The sequence below is a fragment of the Triticum urartu genome, chromosome 4A (assembly GCF_056163025.1).
Source record: "Triticum urartu cultivar PI428250 chromosome 4A, HENAU_Tu73, whole genome shotgun sequence".
Taxonomy (NCBI): Eukaryota; Viridiplantae; Streptophyta; class Magnoliopsida; order Poales; family Poaceae; genus Triticum; species Triticum urartu.
Genome location: NC_141876.1, coordinates 607,372,179 through 607,378,178, shown reverse-complemented (window position 1 = coordinate 607,378,178; position 6,000 = coordinate 607,372,179).

Below are 6,000 nucleotides of genomic sequence, written 5' to 3'. Positions count from 1 at the left end.
AAGCGAAAAAAAGTAATGTGGTTCACTTCTTGATAGTATTGTGGTTCATTTACATCTGATGTGAAGTGCACTTTACTTTCTCGTCCTTGAAAAAATTACGTTTGAATAAAATAAATCATGCAGTTCTCTAACACGTCTGATGCAGTGCGGTTTTTCGTCCGATGCAATGCGGTTTTCAGTCGGATGAAGTACCCACGTCGATTCGGGTGTCGCAAAAAACAGGGTGTCCACATTTCGGTAAATTTAAAACTGCCTTTAAACCATAAGGAATTAGAGAGAGTGTTCTACATGAAAAAGTTGCGTCTCGTCGATATCTTTCCAACGGCATATCATCTGAATCATTTCGACGACCAGTTTGTAAAACTTTCGCGAAAAACGGCCGCTGCCACTTGTCGTCTACCACACGATTTTCAAAATTAACTTAAAACTGTAAGGAATCTCAAAACCATTTATACATGTCAAAGTTGTGCCTTGTCCATAGCTTTCCAACGACATATTACACGCCTCGTCTCGACAAACGATTAAAAAACTAGAGCGAAAACAGTACCGAAAATTTGAAAATTTTGAAAAAAACAGAATTCCGCGATTTAGTAAATTTGAAACTGCTCTTAAACTGTAACGAATTAGAGAAAGAAATAGATATGAAAAAGATGCGCCTCGACGATATCTATCTAACGGTGTATCATTTGCTTCATTCCGACGAGCGGTTTAGAAAAAAATGCGAAAAAACGCTCGCTGCCACTCGTTGTGGGCCGCACCATTTTCAAAACTGCTCTTAAAACGTGAGGAATCTCGAAAAGTGTTCAACATGGCAAAGTTGTGCCTAATCCATAGCTTTTCAACGATATATTACATGCCTCGTTCCGACAAACGGTTAAAAAACTAGAGCGAAAACAGTACCAGAAAAAACACTACGTGCAGTTTTTTACCACGGGAAGTTCACTCGCCTGAGTACTGCAGCACACTTGGTTCAAACAATGAGGTGCACTTGCATTGAGCGTGCAGTGCCGAAGTGTTATCAGAATAACTATTCTGATAATATATAATTGGATGTAGGAGAGCATGAGTTATTATTGTTGACATTACCCTTGAGGTAAAAGGTTGGGAGGCGAAACTATAAGCTCCTATCTTTCTCTGTGTCCGATTAAAACTCCATAACCACAAGTATTGCGTGAGTGTTAGCAATTGTGAAAGACTACATGATAGTTGAGTATGTGAAGTTTGCTAAATCAAAGCTCTGACATAGACTCTTCCTGAAAATAGGATGAATTGCAATTGTTTGATGACTGGGAATATTGTTTGTTAGTTTTCAAGAAAGTTTATGATCCATACTTTAACTTGCTTGTTACTTGATCATGAAAAGTTTTATGAGATGAGCTATTGTCATGATATGTATTGATGCTAGAAAAAGTGATTGGAATTGTCATCGATCAAACTTAAGCACTTACTAGCATTCCACATCAAAAATTATCTTTTTTATCATTTACCTACTCGAGGACGAGCAGGAATTAAGCTTGGGGATGCCTGATACGTCTCCAACGTATCTATAATTTTTTATTGCTCCATGCTATATTATCTACTGTTTCGGGCAATATTGGGCTTTATTATCCACTTTTATATTATTTTTGGGACTAACCTATTAACCGGAGGCCCAGCCCAGAATTGCTGTTTTTTGCCTATTTCAGTGTTTCGAAGAAAAGGAATATCAAACAGAGTCGAAACGGAACGAAATCAACTGAAGAAGTTATTTTTGGAAGGAAAGCTACCGGATGGACTTGGACCCTACGTCAGGAGATAAGGGAGGTGCTCACGAGGGTGGGGGGCGCGCCCCCTGCCTCGTGGGGCCCCCGAAGCTCCAGCAACGTACTCCCTGCACCCATATATACTCTCGTACCCTAAAACTTCCAGAACGGAGATTAGATCGGAAGTTCCGCCGCCGCAATCCTCTGTAGCCATGAGAAATCAATCTAGGCCCTCTCCGGCACCCTGCCGGAGGGGGCCATCATCACCGGTGGCCATTGAGGAGTATCCCGGAGGGGCCATCATCACCATGAAGGCTAAGAACCAGAGGGTGGAGGCCATGGAGGAGGAAGCACAAGGGGGAGAACCTCTCCTCCTCTCTTCCGGTGGCGCTGGAGTGCCATCGGGAGGGGAATCATCGCCACGGTGATCGTCTTCATCAACATCACCATCATCATCACCATCCTCATCTCTTTTACGCGGTCCACTCTCCCGCACGCCGCTGTAATCCCTACTTGAACATGGTGCTTTATGCCACATATTATGATCCAATGATGTGTTGCCATCCTATGATGTTTTGAGTAGATATCTTTTGTCTTTGGGTTGATCGATGATCTAGATTGGTATGAGTTGTATGTTTTACTCTGGTGCTATCCTATGGTGCCCTCCGTGTCGCGCAAGCGTGAGGGATTCCCGCTGTAGGGTGTTGCAATACGTTCATGATTCGCTTATAGTGGGTTGCTAGAGTGACAGAAGCTTAAACCCGAGTAAGAGGGATTGTTGCGTATGGGAATAAAGAGGACTTGATGCTTTCATGCTATGGTTGGGTTTTACCTTAATGATCTTTAGTAGTTGCGGATGCTTGCTAGAGTTCCAATCATAAGTGCATATGATCCAAGTAGAGAAAGTATGTTAGCTTATGCCTCTCCCTCATATGAAACTGCAATAGTGATTACCGGTCTTGTTAACAATTGCCTAGGACAATTCCGCACACCGATCCACCATTATTCCACACTCGCTATTTATAATACTAAGTAATATATTCTAACTGTATGACAACATCACCTACTTTTATATTTTAGCTCTCCGTTACCATGCAAAGTTATCCTCTTCATACCCACAACGTAGTTTTATTTCTCGTTTCTAGTTGGAAGCAAACGTTCGGTACACGTAGAGTCGTATCAGTGGCAGATAGGGCTTGAGAGAATATTGATCTTACCTTTAGCTCCTTATGGGTTCGACACTCCATACTTATCACTTCCACCTTTGGAAAGTGCTACGATGATTCCTTGCACTTGGGGATTATCAGATCCAACCGGGACTAAAGTCCCCCCATTAGTCCCGGTCCGAGCCACCAACCGGGACTAAAGGCCCCCCTTTAGTACCGGTCCGAGCCACCAACCGGGAGTAAAGGCCTGGGTTTCGCGCCCTTTGGGCTGGTAAAATTCACCTTTAGTCCCGGTTGGTGGCTCGGACAGGGACGAAAGGGGGGCCTTTAGTCCACCAACCGGGACCAAAGGGCTGGTGCTGTCGCAGCCAAATATTTAGTCCCACCTCGCTAGTTGAGAGGCGCCTGCAACGGTTTATAAGCCCCGCTATGACTGAGCTTTTGAGCTCCTCTCTATTGCACGCAGTACATGCCTAACCTTTGTCACTGCCCTGTTGGGCCTACTGGGCCCGCGGGCCTGCATCCTGGCCCATGTACAGATGGGTTTCTAGTTGTATGCAGGCCGTGGTGGCCTAGTAGGTGGGTGATTATAAAGATGCTCTACAGATGTCTCCGAAGGTGTTTGTTGGGTTGGCATAGATCGAGATTAGGATTTGTCACTCCGTGTATAGGAGAGGTATCTCTGGGCCCTCTCGGTAATGCACATCACTATAAGCCTTGCAAGAAATGTGACTAATGAATTGGTCATGGGATGATGCATTATGAAACGAGTAAAGAGACTTGCCAGTAACGAGATTGAACTAGGTATGATGATACCGACGATCGAATCTCGGGCAAGTAACATACCGATGACAAAGGGAACAACGTATGTTGTTATAAAGATATTCGCCGAATATGTAGGAGCCAATATGAGCATCCAGGTTTCGCTATTGGTTATTGACCGGAGATGTGTCTCAGTCAAATCTACATAGTTCTCGAACCCGTAGGGTCGGCACGCTTAACGTTCGATGACTATTTGTATTATAAATTATGTGATTTGATGAACCCAAGTTTGTTCGGAGTCTCGGATGAGATCACGGACATGACGAGGAGTCTTGAAATGTTCGAGACATAAAGATTGATATATTGTAAGGCTATATTCGGACATCGGAATGGTTCCGGAGAACTTCGGGTATTTTTCGGAGTACCGGGAGGTTACCGGAACCCCCCGAGAGAAGTTATGGGCCTTATGGGCCATAAGAGGGAAGCACACCAGCCCACAAGGGGCTAGTGCGCCCCCTTGGGCAGGAGGCCGAATAGGACTAGGAGAAGGGGGTCGACCCCCCTTTCCTTCTCCTTTCTCCTTCTCCCTTCTCCCTTTCATACACCGTGTGGGAGGTGGAATCCTACTAGGACTAGGGAGTCCTAGTAGGACTCCACACCTTTGCGCGCTCCCCTAGGGCTGGATGCCTCTCCCTCTCCCTCCTTTATATACGGAGGCAGGGGGCACCCCAAAGACACACAAGTTGATCTTTTAGCCATGTGCGGTGCCCCCCTCCACAGTTACATACCTCGGTTATATCATCGTAGTGCTTAGGCGAAGCCCTGCGTCGGTAACTTCATCATCACTGTCACCACGCCGTCGTGCTGACAGAACTCTCCCTCGGCCTTAACTGGGTCAAGAGTTCGAGGGACATCACCGAGCTCAACGTGTGCTGATCGCGGAGGTGACGTACGTTCGGTGCTTGGATCGGTTGGATCACGAAGATGTTCGACTACATCAACCGCGTTACTAAACGCTTTCGCTTTCGGTCTATGAGGGTACGTAGACACACTCTTCCCGCTCGTTGCGATGCATCTCCTAGATAGATCTTGCGTGATCGTAGGTAAAAGTTTTGAAATACTGAGTTCCCCAACAGTGGTATCAGAGCCAGGTCTATGCGTAGATATTGTATGCACGAGTAGAACACAATGAGTTGTGGGCGATAATAGTCATACTGCTTACCAGCATGTCTTACTTTGTTTCGGCAGTATTGTTGGATGAAGCGGCCCGGACCGACACTACATGACCTCCTTTATGAGACTGGTTCTACCGACATGCTTCACACACAGGTGGCTAGCGGGTGTCTGTTTCTCCAGCTTTAGTTGAATCGAGTTTGAGTACGCCCGGTCCTTGTTGAAGGTTAAAACAGCACACTTGACGAAAAATCATTGTGGTTTTGATGCGTTGGTAAGAACGGTTCTTGCTAGAAGCCTGTAGCAGCCACGTAAAACTTGCAACAACAAAGTAGAGGACGTCTAACTTGTTTTTGCAGGGCTTGTTGTGATGTGATATGGTCAAGACGTGATAATATATAAATTGTTGTATGAGATGATCATGTTTTGTAACAATTATCGGCAACTAGCAGGAGCCATATGGTTGTCGCTTTATTGTATGAAATACAATCGCCATGTAATTGCTTTACTTTATCACTAAGCGGCAGCGATAGTCGTAGAAGCAATAGTTGGCGAGACGACAACGATGCTTCGATGGAGATCAAAGTGTCAAGCCGGTGACGATGGTGATCATGACGATGCTTTGGAGATGGAGATCAAAGGCACAAGCTAATGATGACCATATCATATCACTTATTTTATTGCATGTGATGTTTATCTTTTATGCATCTTATTTTGCTTAGTATGGTGGTAGCATTATAAGATGATCTCTCGCTAAATTACAAAGTATAAGTGTTCTCCCTGAGTATGCACCGTTGCGACAGTTCTTCGTGCTGGGACACCATGTGATGATCGGGTGTGATAAGCTCTACGTTCACATACAACGGGTGCAAGCAAGTTTTGCACATGCAAAATACTCGGGTTAAACGAGCCTAGCATATGTAGATATGGCCTCGGAACACTGGAGACCGAAAGGTCGAACGTGAATCATATAGTAGATATGATCAACATAGTGATGTTCATCATTGAAAGCTACTCCATCTCACGTGATGATAGGACATGGTTTAGTTGATATGGATCACGTGATCATTTAGATGACTAGAGGGATGTCTATCTAAGTGGGAGTTCTTAAGTAATATGATTAATTGAACTTAAATTTATCATGAACTTAGTCCTGA